The sequence below is a fragment of the Hypanus sabinus genome, chromosome 3 (assembly GCF_030144855.1).
Source record: "Hypanus sabinus isolate sHypSab1 chromosome 3, sHypSab1.hap1, whole genome shotgun sequence".
Taxonomy (NCBI): Eukaryota; Metazoa; Chordata; class Chondrichthyes; order Myliobatiformes; family Dasyatidae; genus Hypanus; species Hypanus sabinus.
In genome coordinates this window covers 189,276,908-189,304,076 of record NC_082708.1, presented here as the reverse complement: position 1 = coordinate 189,304,076, position 27,169 = coordinate 189,276,908, and the positions used below count along the sequence as shown (strand labels likewise).

The following is a 27,169-nucleotide window of genomic DNA, read 5'->3' as shown; positions in this document are numbered from 1 at the left end:
CAAAATGCTGGAGGAACACAGTAGGTCAGGCAGCATTTATGGAAGTGGATAAATAGTCAATAGTTCGAGCCAAGACCCTTCATCGGGATTTCATCAGGGTCTTGGCCCAAAATGTCAACAGTTTATTAATTTCCACAGATGCTGCCTTACCTGCTCAGTTCATCCAGGACTTTGTAACTGTTGCTGCACCAAGGTGGTGATTAGGGTCTGGCTTCTTTCCCCCTTCCTTTCTCACTTCTGCCGCAGGGTCACAGTATCTGCTTATTCCCCCCATAGATGCTAGGCCTGACCAGCTGAGTTCCTCCAGCAGTTTGTGTATTTCACTGTAGGTTTTGATGTTTTGATATACATGTGATAAATAACGTTAATACGTACTTTATGAATGGGTTGACAATCTTCAGGAACGTTAACACGTGTCTCAGGTGAAAATTCAGATTGTATCTATTGGAAGGTTGAGTGAGCTAGGACTTTCCTCTTTGGAGAGAAGGAGGAAGAGAGGTGGCTTGACAGAGGTGTACAAGATGATACAAGGCACAGATTGAGTGGACAGCCAGAGACTTTTTCCCAGGGCAGACTTGGCTAATATGAGTGATAATGATCTTAAGGTGATTGGAGGGAAGTTTAGAGGGATGTCAGATGTAGAGTTCTTACACAGAGAATGGTGGGTGTGTGGAATGGCCTGCCAGGGGTGGTGGTAGAGGCAGATACATTGGGGACATTTAAAAGACTCTTAGATAGGTGATAGCAAAATGGAGGGTTATGTGGGAAGAAAGGGTTAGATTGATCTTAGAACAGGTTAAAGGGTCCGCACAACATTGTGGGCTGAAGAGCCTGGGCTGTGCTGAATGGATGCATGTCCTATGCTCTAGGCTCGGTACGGTAACCACCCTGCCCGAGACCACATGAAACTGCAGAGAGTCATGGACACAGCTCAGCACGTGACAGAAATGGATTCTCTCTTCGGTATGCCACTGAGGCAGCGAGAAGTGTAGACACAGGGCTGGTTTCTGTGAGTCCACAACTCTTGCAGAGCAGGTGCTGCATCAAACCGTGATGAACTCAGACAGGAGTTTTTCTACGTTCCGTTGTTAAGATTTGGTTAGAGTTGATGGGGACATGCTGAATTTTGCTCGCTTCCTGAGAAAGTAAAGGAGCTGGTGAGCTTCCTTGGCCATGTGGTGGGACCAAGACAGGTTATTGGTGATGTTCACATGAAGCTCTCAACCTCAACACTATTGATGCAGACCACTGCATTTGAAGGGTCTGAACTGTTGGGTGTACTGTGCAGTTGGTGGTAGAAGGAGGGGAAACGTACGGTGATGCATGGCGTGTCAATCAAACCTGGATATTGGCAAGCTTCTTGCGTGTTGTTGGAACTGCACTCTTCCAGCAAGGGAGGGTGCTCCACACATGGGATTTGCAGATGGTTGCCCAGTTGTGTTGGTAAAAAATGAAGCTGTCTTGATATTTCATGCTTTTGTTATTTATTGATATTTATTTATATCTGTATTTGCACAGGTTGTTTTTCATTGATCCTGTTTACAGTTACTGTTCTATAGAGATTTGTTGTGTATGCTCGCAGAAAAGAATCTCAGGGTTGTATGTGGTGACATCTATGTACTCTGTTAAGAAGTTTTACTTTGAACTTTGATATCAGACAGCTGGAAAACGATGCTGGAGAGGTAGTAATGGGGACAAGGAGATGTCAGATAAACTGAATGAATATCTTACATCAGTCTTCACTGTGGAAGACACGAGCAGTATGGTGCAAGTTCCATGTGTCAGTGGTCGTGAAGTGTGTGGAAAGTTACTATACTAAATAGAAGGTTCTTGGGAAACCGAAATGTCTGAAGGTGGATTTAGACTTTTGGTGGGCCCGATGATGTACCTCCCAGGGTTCTGAAAGAGCTGGCCGAAGAGATTGTGGAAGCATTAGTGATGATCTTTCAAGAATCACTAGATTCTAGAATGGTTCTGGAGGACTGGGAAATTAGAAACGTCACTCCACTCTTCAAGACAGGAGAGAGGCAGAAAAAAAGGAAATTATAGGCCAGTTGGTCTGACCTTAATGGTTGGAAAGATGTTGGAGTTGATTATTAAGGCTGATTATTAAGGATTATTCAGGATACTTGGAGGCACACAATAAAATAGGCTATAGCCAGCATGGTTTCCTCAAGGAAAAATCTTGCCTGACAGATCTGTTGGAAGGATTTGAAGAGTGACAAGCAGGATAGACAAAGGAGAATCAGTTGATGCTGTGTACTTGGATTTTAGGAAGGCCTTAGACAAGGTGCCACACAGGAGACTGCTTAACAAGCTATGAGCCCATGGTATTACAGGAAAGATTCTAGCATGGATAAAGCAGTGGCTGATGGGCAGGTGGCAAAGAGTGAGAATAAAAAGAGCCTTTTCTGATTGGCTGCTGGTGAATAGTGGTGTTCCACAGGGGTCTGTGTTGGGACCGATCCTTTTTATGTTATATGTCAATGATTTGGATGATGGAATTGATGGCTTTGTTGCAAAGTTATTAGAAGGTATTAAGATAAGTGGAGGAGCAGGTAGTTTGAGGAAGTAGGGCTACAGCAGGACTTAGACACATTAGGAGACTGGGCTAAGAAATGGCAGATGAATTGTAGTGACGGGAAGTGTATGGTCATGCATTTTGGTAAAAGAAATGAAAGAATTGACTATTTTCTAACTGGAGAGAAAACACAAAAAACTGAGATGCAAGGGGACTTGCGAGACCTTGTGCAGGATTCCCTGAAGGTTAATTTGCAGATTGAGTCTGTGGTGAGGAAGGCAAATGCAACGTGAGCATTCATTTTGAGAGGATTAGAATATAAAAACAAGGATGTAATGTTGAGACTTTATAAAGCAATGGTGGAATATTGTGAGCAGTTTGGGCACTTTATCTTGGAAAGGATGTGCTGAAACTTGAGAAGGTTCAAAGAAAGTTCATGAAAATGATCCCGAGATTGAATGGCTTGTGTATGAAGAGTGTTTCATGGCACTGGGCCAAATAGCCTAATTCTGCTCCTATATCTTGTGGTCTAGTTATCGATTTATTATTGTCTATTATTGTTGTTAATAATATTATTTATTATCAGGCATCTGTACCTGCATATCAGCCAGACAGATCACACTGAACATAATTATATGAGGCATCCGTTAGTCTCGATAGACCATGGATTTGCGCTTTGGAAGGTTTCCAGGGAGACCGGCAGTTGCCCAAGCTGCAAGTCTCCCCTCTCCATGCCACCGATGTTGTCCAAGGGAAGGGCAAGGGCCAATACAGCCTGGCACTGGTGTCGTTGCAGAGCAATGTGTGGTTAAGTGCTTTGCTCAAGGACACAACACGCTGCCTCAGCTCAGGCTCAAACTAGCAACCTTCAGATCACTATCCCACTTGGCCAGATGCCAACATCAAAGTAAATGTTTTAAAAATTACATTTAAGTCTTACATGTTCATTGAAATATATTGTGAAATGCGTCACTTGTATCAAATCAAATCAGCAAGGGTTGTGCTGGGCAGCCCTCAAGCATTGCGACGCTTCCAGAGCTGACATAGCATACAGCCCACAACTCACTAACCCTAACCCGCACATCTGTGGAATGTGGGAGGAAACCAGAGCACCCGGAGGAAACCCACACATTCTGACTGTATTAGAAGGGAGATTCCAAAGAGTCAAACAATCGTTGTGATTAGCACACACAAAATGCTGGAGGAACTCAACAGGCCAGGCAGCATCTATGGAGAGGATGTTTTGACCCATAACCCTTCATCAGGACTCTGATGACTATTCCTCTACATGGACGCTGCTTGGCCTGCTGAGCTTCTCCAGCATTTTGCGTGAGCTGCTCTGGATTTCCAGCATCTGCACAACCTCCTGTGTTCATACAGTGAACGGCGTCACCTGCATCAATGACCGACACAGTGCGAGGGTGAGATGGACGTGCTCGCAAGTGTCACTGGCATCAACATCGCACTCCCACGACTCACTAATCCTAACCCATACACCTGTGGAATGTGGGAGGAACCCGGAGCACCCGGAGAAATCCCAGGCGGTCACGGGTAGAATGTATTAACTCCTTACAGACAGCGCGGTGGGACTGAAACCCGCTCGGTGATCACCGGCATCGTGAAACGCCGTGCTAACTGGACACCAGCATGCCGGTGTCTGCTGGGAACAGCTTGCGAGAGTCCAACGCCATCTTGGAAGTTTTAAGAGGGTGATTTTGAAGGGGTTATTGGCAGAGCGCCATGGTAGTAGTGACTAATGTGACTAATTACGGCTCGGGTGTTCCGAGTAGGAAGGAGTCTCTGTACATCCACCCCGTGGAATGCATGGCTTTTCCCTAGGTGCTCCAGTTTCCTCGCACAGTCCAAAGATGTACAGGTCATTGTAAATTGTCCCGTGACTGGGCTAGGGTTAATTGGCTTTGTCAGACGTTGCTGGGGCTGTATGGCCCGAGGAGCTGGGAGGGTCTACCCTCTGCTAGGTTGCTAAATCAATAAATAAATAGAATATAGATATGAACCTCAAGGACCAAGGGTCAAGGATTAACTGTATTTGCCTTGCCACGTACGTATAAATGGATTAGGATTTTGCTGTGGTGTGTTGGCCAGGGAACAACATGCAACAAAGTACAACACCGTTCAACAATTTTAAAAAATAAAGCGTAATACATTAATTAAAAAGCTAATAAATTAGAGATTATAGAGCTTAAAATGATCATATATTTATTTTTATTGTGGATTTTTACTATTGTGTGTTTTGTGCTGCATCGGATCTGGAGTAACAATGATTTCGTTCCCTTCTACACTTGTCTGGAATTGACATTAAACTATCTCAGATCTTGAATTTCGAACTACCAGCGTATATTTACAATTTTTGTAAACTTGTGCCAGGCATTATTGCAATGAATCTTGCTTCAAAGAACAACCATGCCCTTAATGTTGTAATGGTGCAGGGACAGAGAAGAATCTTTTTGAAGGATTTTCAATGATGCTCAAACTTTTCCTTTGAAAATACAGATGGTGGATTTCCCCGGAGTGGGAGAATTCAGCGGCCGTTTCCAATAGCAGTTGGGCTGAGCAAGGCAATTCAGAGTTCCTCTCATAGTGGGTCAGACACAGAAGTTAGGTGTGACCCCTCCTCACAGCCCAAGTGTTTATGCATTACTGAACCGATGATGGAATAGTGATGAATTCAAGCCCTTCTCCTGATGAAGTGGTTCAGTAGTTATAGCGGGCGCTGTAGTAACGTAGTGGTTAGCGTGACACATTACAGTCAGTGTCAGAGTTCAGAGTACAACCCCAATGTCCTCTGTAAGGAGTCCCTGGGGAATGTGTGTGTGTTTCCTCCTACAGTCCCAAGACACATCGGTTAGTATTTGAATCGGTCATTGTAAATTATCCTGTGATTAGGATATGGTTAAATTAGGGGCTACTGGTCAGTACAGCTCGATGGACAGAAGGGTCTGTTCTGTGCTGTATCTCCAAATAAAAGCCAACCAGAGTCCTGATGCGGTATATTAGCATTGACCGATGTATATCACGAAATTTGTTGTTTTGCAGTACAGTACCCGAAAAATTACTATAAATTACAATAAAGAATATCAAATACAGAGGCAATGTCCCCGGGGTCACGGACCAGGAACGTGTGGCTGAGAGCAGTGTTACACTTTGAGAGATGGGGTGAACAAGAGGAACGGGACGATAAGGTGAAGGGGGTCGGGGTAGAGGAGCATTGGGAGGAACCTCAGAAACAAATGTCATACTCTCTCTCTCTCTCTCTCTCTCTCTCTCTTCTCTCTCTCTTCTCTCTCTCTCTCTCTCTGTCTGTCTCTCTGTCTCTGTCTCTCTCTCTCTCTCTCTCTCTCTCTCTCTCTCTCTCACACAGTGAACACTAGCTTCCTGTCCTTCAGATTGTGCTGTCTTGCTGAGTGTGAGATTTCTCACTCCCCTGCTTTGTGTTTACAAGTGGTGTTATCTCTGAGCTCTCTGCCCATTTACGAATCATCGGCAGTATGAATGTTCCCAATCCAGATGTCCGATGAATTCTACAGGACACCCCAAAAGCCAAATCTGGCTTCTCAGTACCTTCCGGTCTCTCCCGAGGTCTTGCAGTCACAGGTCGATAGGGCTCGGCACGTCCGGAGTGTCGGAGGGGTTCAGGAATTGGGGCATTATATTGCACTTGTACACAATGATATTGAGTTCAAAGTTCAAAGTAAATTTATTACCAAAACACTTAAATATCACAATATGCAACCCTGAGATTCATTTTCTTGCAGGCATTCAGAGTAAATCCAAAGAAACACAATCGAATCAATGAAAACCACACACAAACCACACAAGCTACATCCAACCATGGCTGGTAGAATCTCAGATGGTGCTGCAGCAACAACCTGGCACTCAACGTCAGGAAGATGAAAGAGCTGATTGTGGACTTCTGGAAGGGTAAGATGAAGGAACACACACCAATCCTCACAGAGGGATCAGAAGTGGAGAGAGTGAGCTGCTTCAAGTTCCTGGCTGTCAAGATCTCTGAGAACCTAACCCGGTCTCAGCATATTGATGCAGCTATAAAGAAGGCAAGACAGCGACTATACTTCATTAGGAGTTTGAAGAGGTTAACAAAAAAATTCATAAACATCTATATATGTACCGTGGAGAGCGTTCTGACAGGCTGCATCACTGTCTGGTATAGAGGGGCTACTGCACAGGACCAGAAGAAGCTGCAGAGGGTTCTAAATTTAGTCAGCTCCATCTTGGGCACTAGCCTACAAAGTACCCAGGCAATCTTCAAGGAGCGGTGTCTCAGAAAGGCAGCGTCCGTTATTAAGGATCTCCAGCACCCAGGGCGTGCCCTTTTCTCATTGGTACCATTAGGTAGGAGGTACAGAAGCCTGAAGGCACACACTCAGCGATTCAGGAGCAGCTTCTTCCCCTCTGCCATCAGAGTCCTAAATGGACATTGAACAAGTGAACAGGGCCTCACTTTTTAAATATATATTATTTCTGTTTTTGACGTGATTTTTAATCTATTCAATATACATATACAGTAATTGATTCACTAATTTATTTATTTTTACTTTTTTTCTATATTATGAACTTCATTGAACTGCGGCTGCCAAGTTAACAGATTTCACGACACGAGCTGCTGATAATAAACCTAATTCTGACAAAGATGGAGAAGCAACCGATGTGCAAAACCAGACAAACTGTGTAAAATACAAGAAGAAAACAAATAATAAGGCCAAGAACATGAGCTGCAGAGTCCTTGGAAATTAGTCCATACGTTGAGAGTTGAGCTGAGTGAAGTTACCCACCTTGGTTCAGGAACCTGACGGTTGAAGGGTAGTGACTGTTGGTGGTGTGGGCCCTGAGGCTCCTGCATCTTCTTTTTGATGGCAACCAGAAAAGCAAGAAGAGTGCATGTCCTGGGTGGTGGGAGTCCTTGATGATGGATGCTGCTTTCCTGCTACAGTGTTTCATGCAGATGTGACTTCACTCTTGAGAAGGGAAGAAGGCAAAAGAGAGGAAATTATAGGCCAGTTAGCCTAACCTCAATGGTTGGGAAGGTGTTGGAGTCTATTATTAGGGATGAGATTTCGGGTACTTGGAGATTAATGATAAAATAAGGTCGACGTGATTTCTGTAGAGGGAAATCTTGCCTGACAAATCTGTTAGAGTTCTTTGAGGAAGGAACAAGCAGGGCGTACAAAGGAGAGGCAGTGGATGTCACTTACTTGGATTTTCTGAAGGCATTTGACAAGATGGGTACCACACATGAGGCTGCTTAACAAGATAAAACCCTATGGTGTTACAGGAAAGATACTGGCATGGATAGAGGAATGGCTGACAGGCAGGAGGCAGTGAATGGGAATAAAGGGAGCCCTTTCTGGTTGGCTGATAGTGACCAGTGGTGTTCCTCAGGGGTTGGTATTGGGCTGGCTGCTTTTCACATAATTTGTCAATGATTTGGGTAATGGAATTGATGGCTCTGTGGCAGAGTTTGTGGATGATATGAAGATAGGTGGAGGGGTAGGTAGTGTTGAGGGAGCAATGTGATTGCAGCAGGACTTAGACAAACTGGAAGAATGGGCAAAAAAGTGGCAGATGGAATACAGTGTTGGGAAATGTATCATAATATATTTTGGTAAAATGAACAACAGTGCAGACTATTATCCAAATGGGGAGAAGGTTCAAACATCAGGGGTGCAGAGGGACTTAGGAGTCCTCGTGCAAGATCCTCAGAAGGTTAATTTACAGGTTCAGTCTGTGGTAAAGAAGGCAAATGCAATGTTGGCATTTATTTCAAGGGGGATAGAACATAAAAGCAAGGAGATAATGCTGAGACTTTATAAGACGTTAGTCAGGCTGCATTTAGAGTATTGTCAATAGTTTTGGGCTCCATATCTCAGAAAGGTTGTGCTGTCGTTGAGGAGAGCCCAGAGGGGGTTCACAAGGCTGATTCTGGGAAGGAAGTGGTCAACATATGAGGAGTTTTTGGCAACTTTGGGCCTGTATTCACTGGAATTTAGAAAAATGCATGGGGATCTCATTGAAACCTACTGCATATTGAAAGGACTAGATAGGGGGGATGTGGAGAGGATCTTTCCTATGGTGGGGCTATCCAGAACTGTCTCCAAATTAAGGGGTGACCCTTTAGAACAGAGGTAAGGAGGATTTTTTTTAGCCAGAGAGTAGTGAATCTGTGGAATGCTCTGTCACAGACAGTGGTGGAGGTCAGGTCCATGGGTACATTTAAAGCAGAAGCTGATTGCTCCAGTGGAGTGGTGCCACAGCATCAACCCAGCGCTCAACATCAGGAAGATGAAAGAGCTGATTGTGGACTTCAGGAAGGGTAAGACGAAGGGACACATCATAGAGGGGTCAGAAGTGGAGAGAGTGAGCAGCTTCAAGTTCCTGGGTGTCAAGATCTCTGAGGACCTAACTCGGTCCCAACATATCGATGTAGTTATAAAGAAGGCAAGACAGCGACTATACTTCATTAGGAGTTTGAAGAGATCTAGCATGTCAACAAATACACTCAGAAACGTCTGTAGATGTACCGTGGAGAGCATTCTGACAGGCTGCATGGGGTATGGGGGCTATGGGGAGGGGTGTCTACTGCTCAGGACTGAAAGAAGCTGCAGAAGGTTGTAAATCTAGGCAGCTCCATCTTGGATACTAGTCTACAAAGTACCCAGGACATCTTTAGGGAGTAGTGTCTCAGAAAGGCAGTGTCCATTATTAAGGACCTCCAGCACCCAGGGCATGCCCTTTTCTCACTGTTAGATGTTTCAGAAAGGACAGGGAGGGAGGCAAAAGAGGTGGGGGTGTGGCACTGTTGATCAGAGATAGTGTCATGTCTGCAGAAAAGGTGGACGTCATGGAGAGATTGTCTACGGAGTCTCTGTGGGTGGAGGTTAGGAACTGGAGGGGGTCAATAACTTTACTGGGTGCTTTTTATAGGCTGCCTAATAGCAACAGGGATATCAAGGAGCAGATAGGGAAACAGATCCTGGAAAGGTGTAATAATAACAGAGTTGTCATGATGGGAGATTTTAATTTCCCAAATATCGATTGGCACCTCCCCACAGAAAGGGGTTTAGATGGAGTGGAGTTTGTTAGGTGTGTTCAGGAAGGTTTCTTGACACAGTATGTATTTAAGCCTACAAGAGGAGAGGCTGTACTTGATTTGGTATTGGGAAATGAACCTGGTCTGGTGTCAGGTCTCTCAGTGGGAGAGCAATTTGGAGATAGTGATCATAGTTCTATCTCCTTTATAACAGCATTGGAGAGAGATAGGAACAGACAAGTTAGAAAAGCATTTAATTGGAGTAAGGGGAATTATGAGGCTATCAGGCAGGAAATTAGAGGCTTAAATTGGAAACAGATGTTCTCAGGGAAAAGTACGGAAGAAATGCGGCAAATGTTCAGGGGATATTTGTGTGGAGTTCTGTATAGGTACGTTCCAGTGAGACAGGGAAGTTATGGTAGGGTACAGGAATTGTGGTGTACAAAGGCTGCAATAAATCTAGTCAAGAATTAAAGAAATGCTTACAAAAGGTTCAGAGAGCTAGGTAATGTTAGAGATCTAGAAGATTATAAGGATAACAGGAAGGAGTTTAAAAAGGAAATTAGGAGAGCCAGAAGGGGCCATGAGAAGCCTTGGCGGGCAGGATTAAGGAAAACCCCAAGACATTCTACAAGTATGTGAAGAGCAAGAGGATAAGACGTGAAAGAATAGGACCTATCAAGTGTGACAGTGGGAAAGTGTGTATGGAACCGGAGGAGATAGCAGAGGTACTTAATGAATACTTTACTTCAGTATTCACTATGGAAAAGGATCTTAGTGATTGTAGTGATGACTTGCAGCAGACTGAAAAGCTTGAGCATGTAGATATTAAGAAAGAGGACGTGCTGGAGCTTTTGGAAAGCATCAAGTTGGATAAGTCGCCGGGACCGGATGAGATGTACCCCAGGCTACTGTGGGAGGCGAGCGAGGAGATTGCTGAGCCCTTGGCAATGATCTTTGCATCATCAATGGGGATGGTAAGTTGGTAAGTTGATGGAGAAGATCCTGAGAGGCAGGATTTATGAACATGTGGAGAGATATAATATGATTAGGAATAGTCAGTATGGCTTTGTGAAAGACAGGTTGTGCCTTATGAGCCTGATTGAATTTTTTTGAGGATGTGACTAAACACATTGATGAGGGAAGAGCAGTAGATGTAGTGTATATGGATTTCAGCAAGGCATTTGATAAGGTACCCCATGCAAGGCTTACTGAGAAAGTAAGGAGGCATGGGATCCAAGAGGACATTGCTTTGTGGATCCAGAACTGGCTTGCCTACAGAAGGCAAAGAGTGGTTGTAGACAGGTCATATTCTGCATGGAGGTCAGTCACCAGTGGTTGCCTCAGGGATCTGTTCTGGGACCCTTACTCTTTGTGATTTTTATAAATGACCTGGATGAGGAAATGGAAGGATGGGTTAGTAAGTTTGCTGATGACACAAAGGTTGAGGGTGTTGTGAATAGTGTGGAGGGCTGTCAGAGGTTAAAATGGGACATTGATAGGATGCAAAGCTGGGCTGAGAAGTGGCAGATGGAGTTCAACCCAGATAAGTGTGAGGTGGTTCATTTTGGTCAAATATGGCAGAATATAGTATTAATGGTAAAACTCCAGGCAGTGTGGAGGATCAGGGGGATCTTGGGGTCCGAGTCCATAGGACGCTCAAAGCAGCTGCACAGGTTGACTCTGTGGTTAAGAAAGTGCATTGGCCTTCATGAATCCTGGAATTGAGTTTAGGAGCCAAGAGGTAATGTTGCAGCTATATAGGACCCTGGTCAGACCCCACTTGGAGTACTGTGCTCAGTTCTGGTTGCCTCACTACAGGAAGGATGTGGAAGCCATAGAAAGGGTGCAGAGGAGATTTACAAGGATGTTGTCTGGATTGGGGAACATGCCTTATGAGAATAGGTTGAGTGAACTCCTTGGAGTGACGGAGGATGAGAGGTGACCTGATAGAGGTGTAAAAGATGATGAGAGGCATTGATCCTGTGGATAGTCAGTGGCTTTTTCCCAGGGCTGAAATAGTTGCCACAAGAGCAGTGTGTGGAATGGGCTGCCAGCAACGGTGGTGGAGGTGGATCAGGTAGGGTCTCTTAAGAGACTTTCAGATAGGTACATGGAGCTTAGTAAAATAGAAGGCTATAGGTAAACCTAGTAATTTCTAAGGTAGGGATGTGTTCGGCACAGCTTTGTGGGCTGAGCGGCCTGTATTGTGCCATAGGTTTTCCATGTTGCTATGTTACCATCGGGAAGGAGGTACAGGAGCCTGAAGGCACACATTTAGCGATTCAGGAACAGCTTCTTCCCCTCTGTCATCTGATTCCTAAATGGACATTGAATCCTTGGACACTACCTCACTTGTTTAGTATATATTGTTTCTGCTTTCTGCACGATTTTTAATCTATTCAATATACGTATACTGCAATTGATCTACTTATTTATTTGTTATTCTTATTATTTTATTTTTCTTTTTTCTAAATTCTGTATTGCATTGAAGTGCTGCTTCTCAGTTAACAAATTTCACCATACATGCTGGTGATAATAAACCTGATAGTTTCCTGATTGGTCAGGGCATCAAAGGATATGGTGAGAAGGCAGGTGTGTGGGGTTGAGAGGGATCCATGATCAGGCATGATGAAATGGTGGAGCAGGCCCGATGGGCTGAATGGCCTAATTCTGTTCCTATGCCTAATGGTCTTCAGTGCTCAATGGTTGGGAAGGATTTACCTGCGATGGACTGGGACTATCACAGCGCCAGTTATCAGGGTAATGTAACGGTTAGAGCAACACTATCACAGCACCAGTGATCAGGGTAATGTAACGGTTAGGGCAACACTATCACAGCACCAGTGATCAGGGTAATGTAACGGTTAGGGCAACACTATCACAGCACCAGTGATCAGGGTAATGTAACGGTTAGGGCAACACTATCACAGCACCAGTGATCAGGGTAATGTAACGGTTAGGGCAACACTATCACAGCACCAGTGATCAGGGTAATGTAACGGTTAGAGCAACACTATCACAGCACCAGTGATCAGGGTAATGTAACGGTTAGGGCAACACTATCACAGCACCAGTGATCAGGGTAATGTAACGGTTAGGGCAACACTATCACAGCACCAGTGATCAGGGTAATGTAACGGTTAGGGCAACACTATCACAGCACCAGTGATCAGGGTAATGTAACGGTTAGAGCAACACTATCACAGCACCAGTGATCAGGGTAATGTAACGGTTAGAGTAACACTGTCACAGCGCCAGTGATCAGGGTAATGTAACGGTTAGAGTAACACTGTCACAGCGCCAGTGATCAGGGTAATGTAACGGTTAGAGCAACACTATCACAGCACCAGTGATCAGGGTAATGTAACGGTTAGGGCAACACTATCACAGCACCAGTGATCAGGGTAATGTAACGGTTAGAGCAACACTATCACAGCACCAGTGATCAGGGTAATGTAACGGTTAGGGCAACACTATCACAGCACCAGTGATCAGGGTAATGTAACGGTTAGAGTAACTCTGTCACAGCGCCAGTGATCAGGGTAATGTAACGGTTAGAGTAACACTATCACAGCACCTGTGATCAGGGTAATGTAACGGTTAGAGTAACACTGTCACAGCGCCAGTGATCAGGGTAATGTAACGGTTAGAGCAACACTATCACAGCACCAGTGATCAGGGTAATGTAACGGTTAGAGTAACTCTGTCACAGCGCCAGTGATCAGGGTAATGTAACGGTTAGAGTAACTCTGTCACAGCGCCAGTGATCAGGGTAATGTACGGTTTGAGTAACACTATCACAGCGCCTGTGATCGGGGTCCAATTCCTACTACTGTTGTAAAGAGCTTGTACGTTCTCTCCGTGATGTCGTGGCTCTCCTCCAGGTCACCTGGCTTCCTCCCACTCTCCAAAGAGGTGAGGGCTAGTGTTAGTAACGTGTGGGTATGGTATGTCGGAACTTGCACATCCTCGGACTGTGTTGGTCATTTCACAGAACGCTTGGACATTCAAACGAATCTGTGTTTAACCATTGGGAACTAAGACACTGAACTTTTAAAAAGAGTCAGGTAAACGGGAAGAAAGTGGCAGGTGCCCTGATCAGACAGTATGGGAGAGACATGGGGGCGACGATATTCTGAGTAAGGAGCAGAATTTTTCTGAATTGCGAAAGAAGCAGCAAATGGCTGAATATCCTGGTGGGCGTTTTATAAACCCCCCCCAAACAGCAGTGGCATTGCAGAGTAAAGCAGGCAATATGAAATCAGTCACATTTATACCTCCTCTCATACTCTGTCACTCCAAAGAGAAAAGCCCGACTTCGCTCCACCTTTCCTCATAAGCCAGTGAGGACAACAGACCAGTGTCAACACGATTGTACCTGATGTTATTTTAAAGACAAAATGAATACAAACGGAATAAAGGGCCAGGAGAAAGGAAGTGAAGATGTGGATCTCTGGTGGTGGAGCTGGTGAGGAAGAGGCGGAGACGCGGTGTGTGGTCCACACTGTCGTAAACCGGCTCTTTGTGATTGACCGCTGCCACATTCAGGCACTTTCTGACCCGACAGAGAGGGTAAGATGCGCAGATCGAGTGGACAGCCAGAGATATTTCCCAGGGCGTCGATGGCTAATCGGAGGGGGGCATCATTTGAATGTGATTGGAGGAAAATCTTGGGGACATGTCTGAAGTAGGGTTTTTACAGAGAGTGGTGGGCGTATGGAACAGTCCGGCGGGGGTGGTGTTAGAAGCAGATACGTTAGGGGCTTTTCAGTGATTGTTCGATAGACACAGGGATGATATAAAAGCGGAGGGTATGTGGGAGGGAAGGGTTAGATTCATCTTCGAGTAGGTCAAAGTGTTGGCACAACTTTGAGAGCTGAAGGGCCTGAACTGTGCTGTACTGTTCTGTTCCACAGAGTCGCAGAGGACCAGAGCACAGAAACAGGCCATTCTGCCCATTCTCATCGGTCTGCACCCCTCCCACCCGTGTACCCATCCAAACTTCTCTTAAATGGTGAAATCAAACCTGTATCTTCCACTTCTGCTGGCAGCTCGTTCCACACTCTCACCGCCCTCTGAGTGAAGAAGTTCCCCCTCAGGCTGCCCTTAAACGTTTCACTTTCACCCTTGACCCATGACCTCTTGTTTTACTCTCAGTGGAAAAACTCTGATTTACCCTCATAGTGTTATATACCTCTCTCAAGTCTCCCCTAGTTCTCCCACAGCTCCCGCAGTGAGTATTTTCCTGCTGCAGCTGAAGCCATGGAGGTCACCCCTTTGTGCCGGTTCATTTTCCCATTTCCCCAGGGAACAATCGGCCTGCTCTTTCCTGCACCCAACTGTGGCTCCTGACCATTCGGGCCTCCAGGGGCCCTGTGCGCCCGTAACAAGCAGAGGATGGGATGTCCCAGAGAGTGGAAGGGGGATGGGCGTTGCTGGCGGGCTGGGCACAGGGGTGGGTTGGGTCTTCCTCCTCCGGGGGACCCTGGGGAGCAGATCGTTGACAGAGAGACGGCAGTCCACTCGAACCAGTGCATGTAGGAGAGATACCCAAGTAGTGTCCCTGCAGCATTGAACATAAAACACGGAACGTGGAACAGGGAACATGGAACAGGGAACATGGAGCACGAAACATAAAACACGGAACGTGGAACACAGATCATAGAACACAGAACAGAAAACACAGAACATAGAACACAGAACAGAAAACACTGAACAGAACGCATTTGGCCCATCAAGTCTTCTCCACCATTTCATCATGCCTGATCCATATTTCCTCTCAGCCCCAGTCTCATGCCTTCTCCCCGCATCTCTTCAAGCCCTGACCAATCAAGAATCTATCAATCTTTGCCTTAAATATACATAAAAACTTGGCCTCCACAGCTGCCTGTGGCAATGAATTCCACAGATTCACCACTCTCTAGCTAAAGAAATTCCCCCTCATCTCCATTCTAAAAGGACATCCCTCTTTTCTGAGGCTGTGCCCTCTGAGACTCTCCCGCCACAGGAAACATCCTCTCCACGTCCTCTCTATCAAGGTTTTTCACCATTTGAGAGGTTTCAATGAGGTCACCCCTCATTCTTCTGAATTCCAGTGAATACAGGCCCAGAGACATCAAGCCGGTCAATCCTGGAATCATTTCTGCGAACCTCCTTTGAACCCTCTCCAGTTTCAGAACATCCTTTCCAAGGTAAAGTAGCCAAAACTGCTCACAATCCTCCAAGTGAGGCGTCACCAGTGCTTTATAAAGTCTCAACATTCTAGTCCTCTTGAAATGAATGCATTTGCCTTCCTCACCACAGACTCAATTTGCAAATTAACCTTTAGGGAATCCTGCAAAAGGACTCTCAAATCCCTTTGCAACTCAGTTTTTTTGTATTTTCTCTCCATTTAGGAAATGGTCAACCCTTTCATTTCTTCTACCAAAGTGTATGACCATACACTTCCCGGCACTGTTTCTTTGCCTATTCTCTTAATCTGTCTAAATCCTTCTGTAGCCTCTCTACTTCCTCAAAACTATCTACCCCTCCACCTGTCCTGATATCATCTGCAACAAAGCCAACAATTCCAGCATCCAAATCATTGACATATAACACAGACCCCTGTGGAACACCACTAGTCACCGGCAGCCAGCCAGAAAGGCTCCCTTTATTCCCACTCTTTGTCTTCTACCAATCACCCACTTCTTTGTCCATGCTAGAATCTTTCCTGTTATACCACGGTCCTGTAGCTTGTTCAGCAGCTTCATGTGTGGCACCTTGTCAAAGGCCTTCTGAAAATTCAAGTACACACAATCAAACAGTTCTCCTTTATCTCTCCTGCTTGTTATTTCTTCAAAGAATTCCAATGAATTTGTCAGGCAAAAATTTCCCTTGAGGAAACCATGCCGACTACAGCCTATTTTATCTTGTGTCTCCAAGTACCCTGAGACCTCATCCTTAATTATGGACTCCAACACCTTTCCAACCACTGAGGTCAGACTAACTGGATGATGGGTTGGTAAATTGGATTAGTAAGTATGCCGATGATACTAAGGTAGGAGGTGTTGTGGATAATGAGGTGGATTTTCAAAGCTTGCAGGGAGATTTATGCCAGTTAGAAGAATGGGCTGAACGTTGACAGATGGAGTTTAATGGTGAGAAGTGTGAGGTTCTACATTTTGGCAGGAATAATCCAAATAGAACATACATGGTAAATGGTAGGGCATTGAGGAATGCAGAGGAACAGAGAGATCTAGGAATAACTGTGCATAGTTCCCTGAAAGTGGAGTCTCATGTAGATAGGGTGGTGAAGAGGGCTTTTGGAACATTGGCCTTTATAAATCAAAGCATTGAGTACAGAAGTTGGGATGTAATGCTAAAGTTGTACAAGGCATTGGTAAGGCCAAATTTGGAATATTGTGTGCAGTTCTGGTCACCGAATTATAGGAAAGATATCAATAAATTAGAGAGAGTGCAGAGACGATTTACTAGGATGTTACCTGGGTTTCAGCAATTAAGTTACAGAGAAAGGTTGAACAAGTTAGGTCTCTATTCATTGGAGCGTAGAAGGTTGAGGGGGGATTTGATCGAGGTATTTAAAATTTTGAGAGGGATAGATAGAGTTGACATGAACAGGCTGTTTCCATTGAGAGTAGGGGAGATTCAAACTAGAGGACATGATTTGAGAGTTAGGGGGCAGAAGTTTAAGGGAAACACGAGGGGGTATTTCTTTACTCAGAGAGTGATAGCTGTGTGGAATGAGCTTCCTGTAGAAGTAGTAGAGGCCAGTTCAGTTGTGTCATTTAAGGTGAAATTGGATAGGTATATGGACAGGAAAGGAGTGGAGGGTTATGGGCTGAGTGCGGGTAGGTGGGACTAGGTGAGATTAAGGGTTCGGCACGGACTAGGAGGGCCGAGATGGCCTGTTTCCGTGCTGTGATTGTTATATATGGTTATATGACTGGTTTCCTTTCTTCTGCCTCTCTCCCATCTTTAAGGATGGAGTGACATTTGCAATTTTCCAGTCTTCTGGAACCATTCCAGAATCTAGTGATTCTTGAAAGATCATTACTAATGCCTCCTTAATCTCTTCAGCCACATCATTCACAACCCTGGGGTGTACACCATCTGGTCCAGGTGACTTATCCACCTTCAGACCTTTCAGTTTCCCAAGAACCTTCTCTCTAGTTACGGCAACTTCACACACTTCATCCCCCCGACACCTGGAACTTCCACCATACTGCTAGTGTCTTCCACAGTGAAGACTGATGCAAAATACTTCTTCAGTTTGTTGTCCCCCCACTACGACTTCTCCAGCATCATTTCTTAGTGGGCTGATATCCACTCTTGCCTTTCTTTTACAGTTTATGCATCTGAAGAAGCTTTTGGTATCCTCTTTAGTTTACTTTCATATTCTATCTTTACCTTCGTAATGACTTCTTTAATTGCCTACTGTTGGTATTTGAAAGCTTCCCAATCCTCTAACTTCCCGCTAATTTTTGCTCACTTATATGCCCTCTCTTTGGCTTTTATGTTGGCTTTGACGTCTCTTGTTAGCCATGTTTGCGTCATCTTTCCTTTAGAATACTTCCTCTTTGGGATTATCTATATCCTGTGTCTTCTGAATTGTTTCCAGAAATTTCAGCCATTGCTGCTCTGCCATCATCCCTGCCGGTGTTCATTTCCAATCAATTCTAGCCAACTCCTCTCTTATGCCTCTGTAATTCCCTACACTCCACTGTAATACTGATATATCCGACTTTAGCTTCTCCTCAAATGATGATCCCTAAGGGTTCTTTTGTTTTAAGCTCACTAATCAATTCCGGTTCATTGCACAGCACCCAATCCAGAACAGCTGATCCCCTAGTGGGCTCATCCATGAACTGCTCTAAATACCCATCTCGTAGGGACTCTGGAAATTCCCTCTCTTGGAATCCAGCACCAACCTGATTTTCCCAATCTACCTGCATATACCTGTATATTGAAGTCCCCTGTGACTATTGTAACATTGCCCTTTTGGCATGCAGTTTCTATCTCCCGTTTTAATTTGTAGACCACATCCTCACCCCTGTTTGGGGGTCTGTATAGAATTCCCACCAGGGTCTTTTTACCCTTGCAGTTCCTTAGCTCCATCCACAATGATTCAACACTTTCTGACCTTATGTCACCTCTTTCTCATGATTTGACTTCATTTTTTTGCAAACAGAGCAACGCCACTCAATCTGCCTTTCCGCCAGTCCTTTCAATAGGATGTGTAGTCTTTGACATTAAGCACCCAGCTGTAATCTTTCAGCCATGTTTCAGTGATGCCTCCAACATCATACATGCCAGTCTGCAACTGTGCTGCCAGTTCATCGACCTTATTCTGTATACTGCGCGCATTCAAATATAACACCTACAATCCTACTCCGCCGCCGTCCCGTCAACCTTACACCCTTTTCGATTTTGTCTGCCTTTTACATTGCAACTCACTCTGCTTACTACAGTTCTTCCCTGTCAATAGTCTCTCCTAACTACACATTGCCTCTGTGAATCAGCTACTCGTCTTCAGCATTATCATCCACCTTCCTTATGATGTTTCTTGCACTGAAACGTCCACAGCGCAGAACTGCGGTCGCACCATGCTCTCTAATCCTGGTAAATCTCCTCTGCGCCCCTTCAAAAGTTTTCACATCCTTTCTATAATGAGGTGACTCGAACTGAACACAATACACCAAGTGTGGTCTAACCAGGTTTTATAGAGTTGCAACATCACCTCATTTCCCTTGAACTCAGTCCCTGAATTACGAAGGCCAACACCTTCTTAATCACCCTATCAACTCGCGCAGCAGCTTGGACCCCGAAAACCCTTTGTTCCTCCACCCTGCCGATACTCCTGCCAGTAACCCTGTATCCTGCCCTCCACACTTTACACATCGGCAGGTTTGGAATTGGAATCGGTTTATTATTGTCACATGTACCGAGATACAGAGAGAAGCTTGTCTTGCACACCGTTCGTACAGATCAGGTCATTACACGGTGCGGTGAGGTCGAACCAGGTGAAACAATAACAGAAAGCAGAATAAAGTGTAACAGTTACAGAGAAAGTGGATTGCAGGCAAGCAGTAAGCTGTAAGATCATAACTCAGTAGCTTGCCAGGAGCCTACCTTTAGTACACAAGAGGTCTGTTCAGAAGGCTTATTACAGCGGGGTAAAGCTGCCTGGAGCCTGGTGGTGTGTGTACCAAGGGACAGTGGAAAACTTTGTTTTGCATACAGATCAGGTCATCACATCAGTGCGCCGAGGTAATACAAAAAAAAAATCAATAACGGAGTGCGGGATAAAGTGCCTTACTAAAATGAACAAGGGTTCGTAGTGCAGAGGCTGGTTTCTGTGCCCGCAGCTCTCTGCGGTCGCTGCCATCCCGGGCTGTGATGGATCCAGACAGAAAGGTTTCTGAGGTGCGTCCAGAAATATCAGTGATGGTCACCAGGCACTTGCCAATGTTTTTTTTTAGCTTCCCGAGGAAGTAGAGGCTTTCTTGGATGTGACATCAACATGGTTGGACCAGGGCAGGATGTCGATGATGGACACTCCTACGAACTTGAAGCTCTCAACCCCAACACCATTGATGTAGACAAGAACATGTGCACCAGCCCCCTTCCTGAAGTCAATGACCAACTCATTTGCTGACATTGGCTGTTGTCATGAAACCATGTCACTGAACTCTCTTTCTCCTCCCTGTATTGTTCATTGTTCTTGAGATTTGACCCACGACGGTGATATCTGCAAGTTTGCAGAGTTAGAGCAGAAACTGGCATCAGTGTACAGAAAGTAGGTTAGGGGGCTGAGGATGCTGATGTTTCAGGTTGAAAACCTGCGCCGGGAGCCATCGTTTCCTCCCTTGGACACCGCTCGATCCGCTAATTCCCTCATTAAAAAGGCAGAGCCTTTAACAGCTGCAGTAGCTGCCAACGCCAGCAGAGGACGATATTGGACCATAAATTGGTGACCTGCCACACTAGTAATCAGCTGGTTTTGCATATCGCCCTTCTAACGCAGGGAGGAGGCAAGAAGACAGGTACAGGATGCCACTCGGCCTGCCGTCTGTCCCATCATGGAATGCGATCATTGATGATCAACGCTGGCCTCTTCTATGCCAGTTCCGTCAACTCTCAAATCTTCCAAGTATTTCACTATCTCTCCATAGTAATCTGGCAGACAACTCCAGATGTTCAGCACCCTCTGAGACAGGCATGTTCTACAGAGGTTCTCACAGTTGACAGGAGGTAGTGGAACAGATGTGTGGGCCGGTAGCACAGAGATGTAAAATAAATCATAGGAGACCGTGGTAGCGTGACACCGTAACAGCTCGGGACGTCGGAGTTGAGTTCTGGCACTGTCTGTAAGTCTGTATGTGTCTCCCCGTTCTGTGTGGGTTTCCTCTGGGTGTACCAGGTCCCTCTCACGTTCCAAAGACCTACTGGTTAGTTGGTTAATTGGTGATTGTAAGTTGCCTTGTGATTAGACTGGGGTTTAGTAGGTGCAGCTGGTTGGGCTGGAAGGGTCTGTTAGACTGTAACTCTAAATAAATCAATAAATACGGTTATAATGCTGAGGGAGTTCGGATCCAGATTCAGAGTTTATTGCCACATGTATCATCAGACCATAAGATATAGGGGCAGATTTAGGCCATTCAGTCCATCAAGTCTGTTCCACCATTTCATCACAGGGGCAGGAAGTGTGTGTGAAGTTGCTATAACTAGAGAAGGTTCTTGGGGAACTGTAAGGGAAGGTAGATAAGTCAGCTGGACCAGATGGTGTCCCGCCCAGGGTTCTGAATAAGCTGTCTGAAGAGACCATGGGGCATTAGTAATGATCTTCCAAGAACCACTAGATACTGGAATGGTTCCGGAAGACTGGAAAACTGCAAATGTCACTCCCCTCTTCCAGAAGGGAGAGAGGCAGAAGAGAGGAAACTGTAGACCAGTTAGTCTGACCTCAGTGGTTGGGAAGGTGTGGAGTCGATTATTAAGGATGAGGTCTCAGGGTACTTGGAGACACATCATAAAATAGGCCGTAGCCAGCATGGTTTCCTCAAGGGAAAATCTTGCCTGACAAATCTGTTGGAATTCTTTGTGGAAGTAACAAGTAGGATAGGCAAAAGAGAATCGGTTGATGTTATGCACTTGGATTTTCAGAAGGCCTTTGACAAGGTGAAATACACGAGGCTGCTAAACAGAGCTACGAGCCCTTGGTATTACAGGGAAGGTTCCAGCATGGTCAAAACAGTGGCTAATTGGCAGGAGGCAAAGAGTGGGAATAAAGGGGGCCTTTTCTGGCTGGTTGCCGGTGACTAGTGGTGTTCCACAGGGGTCTGTGCTGGGACCGATTCTTTTTACGTTATATGTCAATGATTTGGATGATGGAAATGATGGCTTTGTTGCAAAGTTTGCAGATGATATGACGGGCAGGTAGTTTTGAGGGCATAGGCTACAGATCAGGAGAATGGGCAAAGAAATGGGAGATGGAATACGGTGTCAGGAAGAGTTTTGAGGTACATTCTGAATCTGATCTGATCTGATCTTAAAGCAGCAGCTTTCAGGATGTACCTGTCTGCAAGTGGGGCAAGGCCAATCACATTGAAATTAAACTCCCTGCCTGTTGACGGCTGACATTAGGGCAGCAGTGAATGGCCTCCATCTCTGTCTGTCGGGCAGTGTACAGGACAGCATTTTAATGTGATTGGAGGAACATATGGGGGGAGACTTTCTACACACAGAGTTGTGGGTGTTGGAATGTGCTGCCAGAAGTGGTGGTAGAGATAGATATGTTAGGGACATTGAAGGGATTCTTACATAAACACAGGGGTAATGGAGTGAAGAGGGAGATGGAGGGAGTCTATGGAGGAAGGGAAGGTGCGATGGAGGGAGAGGGGCGAGAGGTGGAAGCAAGGAAGGACAGAGTGGAATGGAGAGAAGGAGAGAGGGAATGGGAGAGGGAGGTAGGGACAGAGAAGAAGAGAGGGAGAGAGGAAGAGATGGTGGGTTGGAGAGAGAGGGATGACTGATGGACTAGGTCATCTCAATCAATAATTCTTAAACTCTGCGGTTGGTGGAATGGCTGGATTGAGCTGTGGGCTCTGATCTGATGTAATGTTTAACTAGGTGCTTTACTAGTGCAACCAAACTGAGTAACTCATTAACTAACTTAACTTCAACCGAGCAGCAAGTGGCCGCAGCCAGGCTCCCTGTTGAGCAAAGGTGTTCATGGACACAGCTTAGTGGAATTAATATTAGATAATAAGAAGTCATTCTGTAGGAACAGAATTAGTCCATTCGGCCCATCAAGTCTGCTCTGCTATTCAATCATGGCTGACATATTATCCCTCTCAACCCTATCCATCTGCCTTCTCCCTGTAACCTTTGTTGCCCTGACTAATCAAGAATCTATCAACCTCTGCTTTAAATATACTCAATGACTTGGCCTCCACAGCCATCTGTGGCAATGAATTCCACAGATTCACCACTCCCTGGCTGAAGAAATCCCTCATCTCTGTTCCTCTAGTGAGGCAGTGTCCTTCGGTCTTACACAATGGAAATCGTCCTGTACACGTCCACTCTTTCGAGGCTTTCAGTATTCAGTAAGTTATTAATACTGCGGTCTTCTCTGATTGGACTGGTCAGTGGGATTGTCATCACCGATTAACTTGCCTCTGACAACTCACACTCGTTCTTCAACCACACTCTGTTTTACTTGTGCACAAGGAGAACCACACTGTTCTGGACTCTGAACAGAGAAATGCCATTTTTATACAGAATAGTTGGTTACAGATATTGGCCAATTGCTAACATTTTGTGCGTTCAAATTCCTTATTTGCATAATCAATCACACTACGGTCATACAGGTATTAATAGCCAATAGAATCTCCACATTAAAAGCCTGTCATATCTCAGAATTAGTGAAGTAACTGACCAATAGTAAGTGTCACAGAGTAATAGAACACTACAGCACTGACACAGGCCCTTCTGCCTATCTAGTCCGTGCCAAACCATTAATCTACATAGTCCAATCACAAACAAGAGAATATCTGCAAATGCTGGAAAATTTGCTCCACAAAAAGCTGGAGGAACTCAGCAGGCCAGGCAGCATCTAGGAAAAGAGCACAGTCGACGTTTTCAGGCCTGCACAGTCCTGCCGAAGGGTCTCAGCCCGAAACGTCAACTGTACTTCCTTCCATAGAAGCTGCCTGGCCTGCTGGTTTCCTCCAGCGTTTTGTGTGTGTCATTCTACGTAGTCTCACCGACCTGCATCCACACCGTACCCCTCCCATCCATGAACCTAACCTAATTTCTCTTAAATGTCAAAATTGACCGCACTTGCACGAAGATACCGCGATAGTGAGCAGGGCTTCTGGCTTCTTCCCCTTCCTGTCTAGACCTGAAGAAGGGACTCAGCCCGAGCCATCGACTGTTTGTTCCCCTCCATGAACGGTGCCTGTCCCAGCATTCCGTGTGCGTTGCCACTGACGGTCGAAGGGAAGTAGCCGCTCCTGAACAGGGTGGTGTGCAAATTCACGCTTCTGTCCAATGATATGGCCTCATGCAGACAATACCAATCAACAAACATCCCCAGAGATTGTATGGGTGTCTTTATTTTATTAATTCAATGCTTATTCAGCGCAGAACAGGTCCTTCTGGTCCAACGAGCCGCACCACCCAGCCTAATCACAGGACAATTCACAATCGCCAACCGGGACATCTTTAGGCTGTGGGAGGCAATGGGAGAACCCAGAGGAAACCCATGTGGTCACAGGAAGAACCTTTCTGACAGCGGACGCCGGAACTGAACTCTGAAGTCTGAGCTGTAATAGCATCACACAAAGCGCTGAGCTGCCATGGGGGATGGTGCCTTCAGGAGGCGGCTCCTAAAGTGCAGTGTAGACAGGAACGTCCATCAGACCTAACCGAATCCCCAGCTGGGGGTGGGTGGGGTGTGTTAGTGGAGCAAGTATTGTACACCCACTGGGGGTTATCACAACCCCCTTCCCAGTCCCAATCTGTCAGACTGTGTACAGTGTCTCTCCATCTCCCTCCCTCCCTCTCCCTCTCACTCTCTACTTCTCTCTCTCTGTCTCTGCTCCCTCTTTCTCCCTTTCCCTCTCTCTTCTTCCCCTTGTCTCCCTCTCTTTCTCTCTCTTTTCCATCTCCCACTTTCTCTCTATCTCTTCTCTCTCTCTGCCTTTTCTCCCTGTGGTAAACTATGTATATCTGCTTGGACTCGCCCCTCTGCTGACTGCTCCTGTGGCTCCTCCCAAAGACCCCTGGATAAAGGCGATTGGGGGCACTGCTCCCCCCTCAGTCTCCGAGATGCTGTGCTCCATTTTGCTGCTAATAAAAGCCTATCGTTCGCCTCCCGTCTCCGAGAGCTTTTGAAGGTGCATCACTCCCTCTTTCTCTTTTTCTTCTCTTCCTGTCTCTCTCTGACTTCTATATTTCCCTCTCTCCATCTCTGCTTTTTCTCTCTCAATCACTCTACCTTGCCCCATCCCTTTCCCACTCCTGTCTGTCCATTTCTCCTCTCCACACTCTCTGCTTTCCCCCTCTCCCTCTCTCTGTTCCCCATCTTTCCATTTCCCCTCCCCACCCCCCTCTCTTCCCCCTCCTCCCTCTCCCTTCTCCATCTGCCCATTACCCCTCTCTCCCTTTTCCCCCCACCCATCCCGTGCCCACCCTCCCTCAGCACCCTGCACGGCCCCTCCTCCTTTTCCAGGTATTTGTTAATACCCAGCAGGGTAGATTTTAATTGACTTTCTGTGGATGGTCAATTAGCAATCATTGCTCGTGCCTTCTGCATTTCATTAAGAGTTGGGAGAGGCTGCTGGGCAGGTGACTGAACTACAGGTGAAGGAAAATCTCTTCCTCCTTTTAGACTGGGAAAGAGAGAGAGAGAGAGAGAGAGAGAGGAGGAGAGAGGGAGTGGGGAGAGAGAGAGAGAGAGAGAGAGAGAGAGAGGCAGTGACAGGGAAGGATAGAAGGGGAGGGTGGAGAGAAGAGAAAAGGCAGAAGGTTAAGGGAGAGAGGGACAGACAGAGTTGGAGGAGAGAGAGCGGAGAGGAGATACGATGTGGGGAGAGAGGCAGAGAGAGAAGGGAGAGACAAAGGGAGTGAGGGGAATGGATGCACAGGGAAAGGGTCATGGAAAGGGAGAAAGGGAGAGGGGAAAGCTGTGATAAGGATAAAGAAGAGAGAGGGGAGAGGTAAAGGGAGAGTGAGGGTGAGAGAGAGAGGGAGAATGAGAGAGATTAGCAGAGGAGATTGGGAGAGAGAGGAAGAGAGGGGGAGAGAAAGGGAGACAAGAGTGTGTGAGGGGGGAGAGTGTGTTAGGGGAGAGAGAGAGTATGAAGGGAGAGAGTGTGTGTGAGGGGCAGAGAGAGAGAGTGTGTGAGGGAGAGAGGGTGTGGGAGGGAATGTAGGGTAGCTAGAGTAGGAGGGAGGGAAAACAGAGGGTGAGAGAGGGAGGGAGAGTGTGTGATGGGGAGAGTGAAGTGGGAATGTGGGGAAGAGAGAGCAACAGGGAGAGATGGGGAAGTAGAGTTGGGCCAAAGGGCCTGTACTGTTCTTCATTCTATAACTTGACGGGTTTCTTGTATCTCCATTGGATTCAGGTTCTGAGATCCACGTGGTGGTGAAAGACCATGAAACCATGAGCAGAAACAGGTAGGATGTCGCTGGTTGTCCATGAAACACCATTCCAGTTGAGGGGTTGGTGTGTCCCAACCACCCCACAGCAGATCTGCAGGAGATGGCTTCTGTCCACCGATGGTATGCTGGCCTCCATCAGTCAGGGCATGGGTATAGAAGGTCGGGCGTCCTGCTCAAAGTTCAAAGTTAATTTATTATTAAAGTACATATATGTCACCATATAAAACCCTGAGATACATTCTCTTGCAGATATACTCAATAATAACCATAATAGAATCATTGAAAGACCAGACAACTTGGGTGTTCAACCAGTGTGCAAAAGGTAACAAACTGTAAAAGTAGTAAACTACAAACCAACACAGGAAGGCCAGTGAGACTTTCTACTGCCAAGTGCATCTGCAATAAATTCTCCATGGTGTACCTAATAAAGTGGCCACTGAGTGTTGGTCTGCACTCGGAGTATTGTGTACTGTACTCCTGCTCGTTAAAGCAAATATCTGATCAGCCAATCGTGGCAGCAACTCGACGCATAAAAGCTTGCAGACACGGTAAAGGGGTTCAGTTGTTGTTCAGATCAACCATTAGAACAGGGAAGAAATGGTGCCAGATGGGATGGTTTGAGTATCTCAAAAACTGCTCATCTCCAGGGATTTCCATGTAAGCAGTCTTTGGAGTTTACAGAGAACAAACAAAAACGTGCAGTGAGTGGCAGTCCTGTGGGTCTGAGAGAGGTCAGGGGAGAATGGCCAGACTGGTTCCAGCGGACAGGAGTACAACAATGACTCAGATAACCACGCGATCCAATATTGGTGTGCAGAAAACCACCCCTGAATGAACAACACCACAAACCTTGAAGTAGAAGACAGACTGAGCTCCACTCCCATGGCCACAGAGTGTATAATACGACTGTA

General features: G+C 46.0%; 2 long non-coding RNA genes across 2 annotated transcripts in view; one reads left to right on the top strand and one right to left on the bottom strand.

The window, feature by feature from the left end:
* LOC132391982 (uncharacterized) overlaps positions 1–6,416 on the top strand; it is a 13,425-nt gene extending 7,009 nt beyond the window's left edge. The window contains exon 3 of the long non-coding RNA XR_009511404.1: positions 6,298–6,416. This is a non-coding gene — a long non-coding RNA (uncharacterized LOC132391982). The remainder of the gene's footprint in view (positions 1–6,297) is intronic.
* LOC132391981 (uncharacterized) lies at positions 4,706–25,194 on the bottom strand. The gene is made up of 3 exons (XR_009511403.1): positions 13,871–25,194; positions 7,336–7,518; positions 4,706–6,969 (listed from the first exon to the last, which is right to left on the bottom strand). It is a non-coding gene; the product is annotated as an uncharacterized LOC132391981 (long non-coding RNA).
* Between the last annotated feature and the right edge of the window lie 1,975 nt (positions 25,195–27,169).